This window comes from Polyodon spathula, unplaced genomic scaffold (assembly GCF_017654505.1).
Source record: "Polyodon spathula isolate WHYD16114869_AA unplaced genomic scaffold, ASM1765450v1 scaffolds_2048, whole genome shotgun sequence".
NCBI classification, from domain to species: domain Eukaryota; kingdom Metazoa; phylum Chordata; class Actinopteri; order Acipenseriformes; family Polyodontidae; genus Polyodon; species Polyodon spathula.
The window spans coordinates 3,895-15,138 of NW_024473523.1; positions in this window are offsets into that span (position 1 = coordinate 3,895).

An 11,244-nucleotide genomic window follows, 5' to 3' on the forward strand; every position below is an offset into this window, starting at 1 on the left:
AGGGAAGTAATGTTAAAACTGTACAATGCACTAGTAAGACCTCATCTTGAATATTGTGTGCAGTTCTGGTCACCTCGCTATAAAAAAGATATTGCTGCTCTAGAAAGAGTGCAAAGAAGAGCGACCAGAATTATTCCGGGCTTAAAAGGCATGTCATATGCAGACAGGCTAAAAGAATTGAATCTGTTCAGTCTTGAACAAAGAAGACTACGTGGCGACCTAATTCAAGCATTCAAAATTCTAAAAGGTATTGACAGTGTCGACCCAAGGGGCTTTTTCAGCCTGAAAAAAGAAACAAGGACCAGGGGTCACAAATGGAGTTTAGACAAAGGGGCATTCAGAACAGAAAATATGATGCACTTTTTTACACAGAGAATTGTGAGGGTCTGGAATCAACTCCCCAGTAATGTTGTTGAAGCTGACACCCTGGGATCCATCAAGAAGCTGCTTGATGAGATTTTGGGATCAATAAGCTACTAACAACCAAACGAGCAAGATGGGCCGAATGGCCTCCTCTCGTTTGTAAACTTTCTTATGTTCTTATGTTCTAATATATGTAATTACACCTAAATCCTATAACCGGACCAGTATCTACATTATGGAATTACTTTTATTAACACCATGTAGTTCTATTTAATTATCTATGTAACTAAGTTAAAACATAGCCTGACCTTAATTACAGTATTACTGATTGTGAAGTGACCTATTGTTACCTTGTAATAACAGGAAATGGTAAATGTAACTACATTATGAATCATGGTAATTATAATAAAACAAAGTAATTCAATGTAATTCCTTTGGAAGTGTATTGTATTTTGAAGTGACTCCTTGTTACCTTGTAATAAAAGAAAGTAGTGCATGTATTTACATCATGGATTATGGTAATTACAATTAAATATTACTATTCTGAAGAGATTCCTTGTTACTTTGTAATAACCGGAAATGGTAAATGTAACTACATTGTGAAGCATGGTAATTACAATAAAACAAATGTAATTCGATGTAATTCCTTTGTATGTTGAAGAGGATTTTATTTCAGCCAAATGTTACTGTACAATTGAGAATGTATAAGTACTTATAAAGTTTTTTTCATGTTAACCGCTACAGTAGGAAAGGGGTTAGATATTGTGTGCTTAATTGACTGCACAGACCTAGTTTGGCACTAACAGGAATTAATCACAGGCTGTCTGCATAGAGCAGAACAGGATGAAACTATGTGACAAGTTGCAATAAGAAACGGGGTGAGACAACTCCAAGAACAAAGAAATAACTTTTTAGAACAGCTCGTCCCTGTAGCCGGTGAAGAGCAGCCCTTTGCAGCAGAATGGTACCAATCATCGGATGGTTTCTTGGACTGCACGTCTATGCAGCAGAACTTACCCAATAACGGGGGGCGTGACTGAATTTGTAAATGTAATGAGTTATAAAAATAATTGTGAAAGAGACCAAGAATGTTGTAGGAGATTTGAAATAGGAATCTCTAATTGTCTTGTGTTTGTGTCTGTGACAGGATGACAGAGGTCTGAGGCTCAGAGACAGTGTAACTGCAAAAAAATGAAGTTATTTTTTAAATAAAATAATCAAATAAGCAGGCACAAGGGCCAACAGAAAGAGATTCAAAACACAAATAATCAAAGTGAACTTACAAAAAACGGTCAGGATCCAAGTCTTCTAAAAGAAGACACTCCTTTCTTCTAAACACAAAAACTCTCCAACACAAAGCAAACTCCCAAACAGAAAAAAAAAACACCCCCCAGCCAGGGCCTCTCCCCTGGCTTTTATCCCCTGTGGCTGTTGCCCAATTAATCAATAATTACTAATCATTCAATTAGAGCTCCAGTCACATTCTCACATGTTTTCCTGGCAGGGAGGAATTTAACCCCCTCCCTGCCAGTTCCAAACACATTCATATAGACGGGGCAGTTCCCCATCACATATCCCCCCACCTTGTGTAAAGCACACATGGCCCCAACGGCCACCTCCCCCCTCAAGTCCCAAAGTTATTTGTCCGGTCCTGGGATAGGGAGACGTCGGTGGTCCATGAGGACTGCCGAGGTGAAATATCTTGTTCCCTGTCAGGTGTCCTCCCAGAGGGACTGAACCCTCGTGACCGGGAACACTCTGTTGGCGGAGGTGGGAATGGTGGCCCGGCTCCCTCTGGTGGAGGAGGAGGGAACTGCAGCCCGGCTTCCTCTGGGGGCCGAGGCAGGAAAGGCGGCACGGCTCCCTCTGGGGGTGGTGCTGGACCCTCTCACAACGTGGGACCCCCTGGCCCCTCTGGCAACGCTGGACCCTCTGGACCCTCTGGCAGCGTTGTACCCTCTGGCAGCGCTGACAATGCTGGACCCTCTGGCTCTCAGGATGGTAGCTCCATCCTCTCTAGCTCTCGGTATGGCAGCACCTCCTCCCTTGGCTACGGTGGGCCAACAGCAACCCCAGGCGACGGCAGACTAGCATCGACCCCGGGCGACAGCGGACCAGCATCCATAGGAGAAGCACACTGACAGTTTCTCTAGGCGATGCGGGCAGGCAGGCAACCCAAGGCGATGCGGGCAGGCAGGCAACCCCAGGCGATGCGGAGCAGTTGGCCTTCCCAGGCGATGGCAAACCGGCATGCCCAGGTGATGGCGAACCAGCATGCCCAGGCGATGGCGAACCAGCATGCCTGAGTGAAGTGGTTGGAGCATCCTTGGGCGGTGCTGTGCAGGCAAACTTGGGCGGTGCTGTGCAGGCAAACTTGGGCGGTGCTGTGCCTCTTAGCCGCTGGGCAGCTTGTCTCTGCACTCCCCTCAGCAGCTGGTACAGAAGCTGGGAGGGACTTCCAGCATCTTCTTCTGGCGGTGGAGGGTGAGACAGAGCCCGCTGTTCCCCCTCTTCTGGCGGTGGAGGGAGAAACAGCGCCCGCTGTTCCCCCTCTGCTGGCGGTGGAGGGAGAGACAGCTCCAGCTGGTGGCTGAAGGTGGAGGGAGAGACAGCTCCAGCTGTTCCCCCCTCTGCTGAAGGTGGAGGCAGAGACAGCTCTGGCTGTTCTCCCTCTCCTGGCGGTGGAAGCACCAGCAGGCTCTCTTCCCCTGCTGGCAGAGGTGGCACCAGCAGGCGCTCTTCCCTTGCTGGTGGCTGTGGGAGCAATGGGCAGTCATCCCACTATGATGGAGGCGGGACCAGCAGGTAATCCTCCTCTGCTGGTGGTGGTGGTGGAAACAGCCTGTACTCTTTCCCTGTGGGTCTCTTCAGCCCTGGGCCTGTGGACTCCACCTTCTTGGGCCCTAGACAGACCAGCTCCTCCCGCTCGGGCCGTGGATGCACCGACTCCTCCCGCTGGGGCCGTGGACGCACCGACTCCTCCCGCTGGGGCCGTGGACGCACCGACTCCTCCCGCTCGGGCCGTGACGCACCGACTCCTCCCGCTCCCTCGGGCTGTGGACGTTCGGGCTCCTCCCTCTTGGGCTGTGGACGTTCGAGCTCCTCCCTCTTGGGCTGTGGACGTTCGGTCTCCTCCCTCTCGGGCTGTGGACGTTCGGGCTCCTCCTATATGGGCGACGGCAGATTCGGCTCCCCCTCTCTTGGTGACGGCAGCGGCTCCACCCCCATTTCTTCAAGGTGGGGATCTCCCCCATGTCTACCGCCAGGTATGCCAGGACCATGATGAATATTTCCTGGAGGGACCCCCGGTGATGCTCTCTCTTACACTCCTCCCACCTCTCCCCATCTCGATGCTACAGCGTGTTGATGGCGACGGGAAGGTCATGGAAGAGGTCCGCTCCGGGGTGCACCAACCACTCCCAGATCTCCCGTGATGGTGGTGAAGGCGGTGTTGGTGGGGTGGCAGCCAAGGATGGTGTTGGTAGCTGCTCCTGGTCCATGTTGTGGGGGCATCCTGCCCAGGTGTGGTCATCCAGCTCATAGCGCCCACACCAGTCAGCTAATGGCCCATCCGGACAGGACCTCCACTGGTGGTCTTCCTTCCCTCACCAGGTGCACCACGGGAACAAGCTTGCTGGGTCCTCCCACAGGGCTTGGGTTGGTGGTGGCGGCTGCTGCCGCTGCTGCTGCTTGCTCTGCTGCCTCTGCTTTTTGCCCATTCTGCTCTCCAATGAACAAAGAACAAAAAGAACCTCCAAAATCCAAAAATTCCACAAAAATTCAAAAAAAAAAAGAAATACTGCTCTGAGCCTCTAGGTGGCGCTATCCCGTTTCTGACACCAAGTGTGACAGGATGACAGAGGGCTGAGGCTCAGAGACAATGTAAAGGCAAAAAAATAAAGTTATTTATTAAATAAAATAATCAAATAAACAGGCAAAAGGGCCAACAGAAAGAGATTCAAACACAAATAATCAAAGTGAACTTACAAAATAAACGGTCAGATTCCAAGTCTTCTAAAACAAGACACTCCTTTCTTCTAAACAAAAAAAAACAACTCTCCAACACAAAGAAAACTCCCAAACAGAAAAAAAAAAACACCCCCAGCCAGGGCCTCTCCCCTGGCTTTTATCCCCCTGTGGCTGAGCCCAATTAATCAATAATTACTAATCATTCAATTAGAGCTCCAGCCACCTTCACACATGTTTTCCTGGCAGGGAGGAATTTAACTCCTTCCCTACCAGTTCCAAACACATTCATATAGATGGGGCCGTTCCCCATCACAGTGTCATATGTAATGTGTTTTGTTAAGTGTCATTTGTTGTCATCAGAAAATATTATTGGTTTGCGATTGTCTGTGTAATATAATTATTATAGGTGTTTTGAAAAGTCAAAAGAAAAAGAGAAAGAGACTTGGCCAGTCTCAGACTACATATTGGCAAAATTGGAGAAAGTTAAAATTAAAATGGAAGGAGGTTACAATTATAGGTAATAATTGCACTGATGAATTAGCACAAGGAGGAGTCAATTGCTATTTGAATTTCCTCCAGATGTAGAAAGATACCAGTTGGAGCAGGGAGAACTGTACAGACTGTTTAAAACAGGCAGGAGAATAGTACCTCCTACATTAAGCAGGTGGGCTATTCCGATGAAAGCACATAAGAAATAGGAGCACTACATAGTGTATTAAGGGGATCCCATATCAGCCTATGAAGAAAATACTAGTGCCCAGAACTGCATGCTGAAACCAGAGATCTACAGAGCATGTTTATTCTGAAAGTACTTTATTGAAGCGTTACATGCAGGCAGGCAGAGGGAAATGAGAGAGACTTCTGTTTGATAAGGTGACTGTGCAAATGGAACATATTAAGAATACTACCTTGAAATGTTTTATTTAAATATTTTCATGAATTAATACTTTGATTATAGATTGAATGAAAAATCAAAGAAATGTTGCTAAATTTGGCTAAAATGATTTAGGAAAAGAAAGTATGCATTATACTATTTAACTTTATAATATAATTTGAATACATGAACTTCTGTTTATAACAATTAAAAGAAATGTTATTGCAGTTTACTGGTAATTATGTAATGGTAATAAATAAAGAATGATGTGGTTTTATTTTATTACATGAAATTGAAAAAAAAAAACAACAACTTTAAAACACAAATTAGTAATAAGAAATGTGAACAGTAATGTAAGTAAAAATGTTCTGTTTTGTTTTTGTAGAAAGAATGTAACAGAATTACTTTCTTGACTTAACAAGTCAAGCGAAACTATGCAAAGAAAATAATAGGGATTTAAGAGAGCAGTTGCGAAGATACAAAATGCTTATGACTATTTATTGAGAAAGTGTGTTAATATGCACCTTCATCTTGTTTTTGTTATTTAAAAAAGGGAGAGAAACGAAAAGGGGAGAGTACAATTAATTGTTTTTTTTTTTTCTTTTAACCCTTTTAAATTGAAATTGAAGGGTTCTAGGCATTTTGCCAAAAGGAAGAGATAAGGAGTTCAGTCTTTGTGTTTTACATTTATATGTACTAAATTTTGCAATTCTAACCAGGACTAGAAGAGGGGATTTTAACAGAAGTTGAACTGCATCAGTGTGACCTGGAGGGAGAAATAGAATTAGTTAGTGATATAAATACTGAACAGCTAGAAGAGGGAATGGCACTATATGTAGAGTATTGTTTAGGAGTATTGAGCATGGGGAACCTCATACGGGATGGGCAGTAGTGACGTCAGATGAAGTAGTGGCCTCGGGGCCCCTCCCCAGCCACCTGTCAGCCTAGGTGGCAGAGTTACATGCATTGACTCAGGTCTGCGTGTTTAGTGCTAACTCAAGCTTGACCGTATACACAGATAGCCGATACGTTTTTTGGGTGGTGCACGATTATTCAGGTAGTTGGGAGAGACGTGGGTACATGACAACAGGAGGGGGAGTAATAAAGAACTGTGAGTATGTGCAATGCCTGGTAGCCGCAAAGAAACTCCCGCTCGATTAGCTGTTATAAAAATGAAAGCTAACTAGAGCGGGGCAGACCCACACGTCAACCTGTGCCAAAGACCCACAACCCTATCGCTACAGTAAGCCTGGACGTAGTAGATATCCGGCAACTACATGCTTAACGAGAGACAGCTGAAATAACTAAATGGCAGCAGAAAGGAGCCCTGCAGGAGGACCTGGTCTGGCAGATCCCCTCTACTGGACAAGGTAATGGCTCCTTAGAACATACAGCGCTCTCTCTTGGAGCAGTACCATGGACTCTCTCATGTGGGGAGGGATGGTTTGATTAACACATTAGATAGAGATTGGTTTTGGCCTGGTATGGGCAAGGATGCAGCTAAACACTGCCAGAGATGCTTGACATGCTCAAAGGCAGGAGGTAAGCCCCTGATAATGAAACTGGGAAAGTAATGGAGGAAGCCTGTCTGATGATGTGCATCAAGCAGCAATTCCACATTCCATTCCATCCCCAGGGTTCCTTGGTTTGTGGTCCGGACCAATCGCTCACTGAAAGATGTAGTGCTGCAACACCTGGCCTGTACCAACCACCAATGGACTAGGGCAGTGCCCATAGCTGTCAAGCGGCTCTGAGCCAATCCAAACAGGGGAACAGGAATCTCTCCCTTTTAGCTAATGACAGGGCGAGCCATGACTCTCCCAGGTTTAGTGGTCAGCACTGCAGAGAGTAGCGCACCTTACAGAGATGCTCTGATGCAATATGTGCAGCAGTTGGCCAACCAAGCTCAGAAACTGCAAAATCATACCCAGACATGGCAGGACACCAAAGATTTAATGAGCCGGGAGGAAGTGGCGTACGCCCTTCCCCAACCCGGCGACCAGGTTATGGTCAGGGAGGTAGGGCTCCGACCTGGTCTGCGAGACAAATGGCACGGGCCTTATAGGGTGATGTTTACCTCTGATTAATTCCTGTTAGTGCCAAACTAGGAGGAACTAGAATGGGTCACTGGGAGTCAATGGAAACATTGGTCTCAAATAAAACCAGATCTAACCTCAAATACTTCTGTAACTTGTGTCCACAGGAAAGCCCGAGGACGAGTCAATAACTATTTCTGTTCTAGACCTTTCTCCTTTCTCCACCAGGTGATCGTAGACGCGTGAGCTGCATGAGGAATGCATATTCAGGGGGCACTGCTGCTCCTATGGGTGACCGGATGCAGGGGAGGGCCCCCATGCAAAGAAACAGACTGGCACTAGCAAACTAACCCTCCACCTCCTGGAGAGCTTCGCTTTGATTGCCTAACCCAACAACCACTTCACCTCTGCCGCTCCAAGAACATCCCAATGGAAGTATGTCCAATCATCCATCTACAATTAGCCTTAGGGGGCGACAACCTCCAAACAAAATTGAACACATATACTGACTACCATGCACAGCGCGAACACAATGATATACACATCCAAATCACTAGCCCTTGTACAGTGCAACGCTATTGCCAAGTACCCCAAATTAAAAGTTACTACGGTAGCCTATGGGAGGAGGACTGGTCGGCCTGTACAAGCGGAAATGACAGCCCATTGGGAACATGTTGCCAGTCCATTCGCGGTGACATAACGAATAAATGGCACAATGATAAGGGTGAGATATAATACAACTAGCTTGGGCACTGTCACTAAACAGGATGCATCTAGATATGATCACAGTGAACCCAGGGAGTATAAGAAACTGGGAAGCATACACATTTTTACACTGAATTGGGATCACCAGCGCCTCCTACACGCAGACCAGAGCAGGAACCACAGTCTCTTGTTTAAAAAAAAAAAAAAAAAAAAAAAAAAATGGAAGGCTGGAGAGATGGCTGCAAAGACCTGGAGGAGCTCCTCAGAGAGGAAGGTGAGGAGAAGGAGGGGGAGAAAAAATCTGCAGCCGCAGCAACAGCAGGAGGAGGTTGGGGATGGCAGTTGGGAGGTTTTTTTAAAGAACCTCGTGGCGGAGCTGTACCCCATCTGGGAAACCAAAGCCCAAGGGACTGCTGTTGCCACCTCATCCAGCAGAGGAAGAATGCCTGCTGTCCCCATCTCCACCAGAAGAGGGTGAATGCCTGCTGGTATCACTTCCCCTACCGTCACCACCTGGAGGAGAGGAGCAGGTGCTTCCTCTGCCTCCATTCACCTTCCCCTGCAAGTGAGGGAGAGCCGCACCAGTCCCCTGCAAGTGAGTGAGAACCGCACCAGTCCCCTGTAATAAGGGTAGACTCTCTACCAGGTGTACACTCCTCTGCCACCTCCATCGGCAGAAGCAGAGCAGCAGGAGCTGCCTCAGCCTCTGCCAAGTTCACTGGCAGGAGACTACATGCCTCCGCCACCTCCATCGGCTGCAGAGCAGCAGCCTCAGCCAAGCCAAGTTCACTGGCAGGAGACTACATGCCTCCGCCACCTCCATCGGCAGGTGCAGAGCAGCAGGAGCTGCCTCAGCCTCTGCCACCTTCACTGGCACGAGACTACATGACTCCGCCATCTCCATTGGCAGGAGCACCTCAGCAGGAGCTGCCTCTGCCACCTCCACCCAGAGCAGGGTGAATGCCTGCTGGGTCCCTCCACCAGCAGAGGGTGAATGCCTGCTGGGTCCCTGTCCACCAGCAGAGGGTGAATGCCTGCTGGGTCCCTGTCCACCAGCAGAGGGTGAATGCCTGCTGGGTCCCTTTCCACCAGCAGAGGATGAATGTCTGCTGGTATCCCTTCCCCCACCATCACGAGGAGAGGAGCTGGAGCTGCCTCTGCCTCCATCACCATCAGGGGGAGAGGAGCAGGAGCTGCCTCTCCCTGCAGCAGAAGGACCAGGAATAGATGCTGGCGGTTGTAAAGGCTGCTGAGGGAAGCACGGGGAAGAACCTCCCGGCCACAGTGGCCGAGAAGAGGGCCAACACCTGCACCCCAGCTTGTCCTGACTCCCTGCCTCGCTTCACCCAAGGATGCCTGCCTGGCGCTCCACATCGCCTGGGCTTGCCTGCCGCTCCGCATCGCCTGGGGTCGCTGGAACTGCTTCGAAAGGGGTTGCAGTCAGCTGTGCTTTGCCGCAGGTGTCAGTGGGGCCGGAGCCCCACCAGAGGGAGCTGCTGTCTATAAAGGGGGGAGAGGTCAGGAGCCACCTTCCCCCGCAGCAGTTTCGCTGCCGGAGATCTTGGGGGAGGTCTTGAGACCACCAACCCCAGCAGCTTTTCCGCTGCTGGACTTGCCCCGGCTGAAGGAGTCAGTCTGGGACCTGTCAGCACGTCTGCTGACAGCCGCACCATTGGCAGCATATCCTCTGCCAGTGGTACAGCGGGAGGAGAGATTCGCTCCACTGTCAGCATGTCTGCTGACAGCATGGCCAGTAGCAGCCTGGCTACTGGCAACATTGCTGCCCATCAACCCCTTAAAGTCCCTGTTCTTGGCCCAGGACTTTGAGCGAGGCTTTTGGGATTTTAAGGGGGAAGTTGGCCATTGAGGCCATGTGTGTTTTGCACAAGGGGGAGGGTATATTTGCAAAGTGCCCGCCCCTGTGTGTATTATATGTTGTGTGTTAATGTTGGTGTATAGTCATTGGGATATAAACGGGTCTGTATATCACAAGTGTTTAAAATGTATATTTGTATTTAGGCACGAGGATTGCACAGCACTTCACGTGCAAGTAAAATGTAATAATATGTGAGTATGGGGAATTGCACTTTATTAATTCACGTGCAGTTGTACCGCGACTCCAATTGAATGATTGATTGGCAATCAAGTCACGGTACAGCTGCATAAAAGCTACATGTTTTCACCCACTCTGGGTTGGGTGTTCGGTGAGTGGAGAACGGGATTGGAGACAGAGGTAATAAATAATAAAATAATAATGTAAAGTTAAAATATCTGCTCACCGTGTTTTGTGTAGTGTTAGTCTGTTTTGTTTGTCTCTCTTTTGGCAAATGTGCCGTGTCCTGTGTTTTCATGTTTGTTACAACCGTTTATTTTCTGTCTGTCTCTTCATTTATTAAATGCTGAGCGAAACCATTCGCTCAGCTCCACCAAACTCCACCTCTCTCTGTCGTTTATTTCCTGTTTCTGGTCTGACGTCACCCACTGCAGACTGCAGCCGTCTTTGTGACAATAGTTATTGGTACACGGGATATAAACAGGTCTGTGTAACACGAGTGTTTAAAATGTATATTTGTCTTTTGTCACAAGGATTGCACAGCACTTCACATGCAAGTAAAACGTAATAATGTGTGAGCACGGGGAATTGAACTTTATTAATTCACGTGCAGTTGTACGCCACTCCAATCGAATGATTGACTCGCAATCGAGTCTCGGTACAGCTGTATAAAAGCTACATGTTTACAACCACTCGGGGTTGTGTGTTCTGTGAGTGGAGAACGGGATAGGAGACGGAGGTAATAATTGTTATCGTATTAAGTTCACCGTGTTTGTCTGTATAGTCCGTTTTGTTTGTCTTTTGTTTTGGCGACGAGTGCCGTGTCCTGTGTTTGTGTTTGTTACAACCTTTTTATTTACTGTTCTGTTCACTCATTAACCGCTGAGCGAAACCATTCGCTCAGCTACAGCAAACTCCACCTCTCTTTCAGCTTATTTCCGGGTTCCTGTTTCTGGTCAGACGTCCCCCACTCCGGCCGTCTTTGTGACAAGGGCCTTGTGAACCCCCAGCCCGTCACTTCACTCCTCCCAAGGGGCCTGAACCACTGACAAGAGGGACCTGAATAGACATTTCAGTACAAACTTTGCATAATTATAGACATTTAAGTTACCTATGAGCTGGCATAAATAGGGGAACAAGTAATTAATGACCTCATGTACCTCATGAACAGCTTGAAGTGATCTTGCTGTATTTTTCACAAAGCTATTCATGTAGAAGTGCTTTGAGCTGTTTTAGTAATCAGC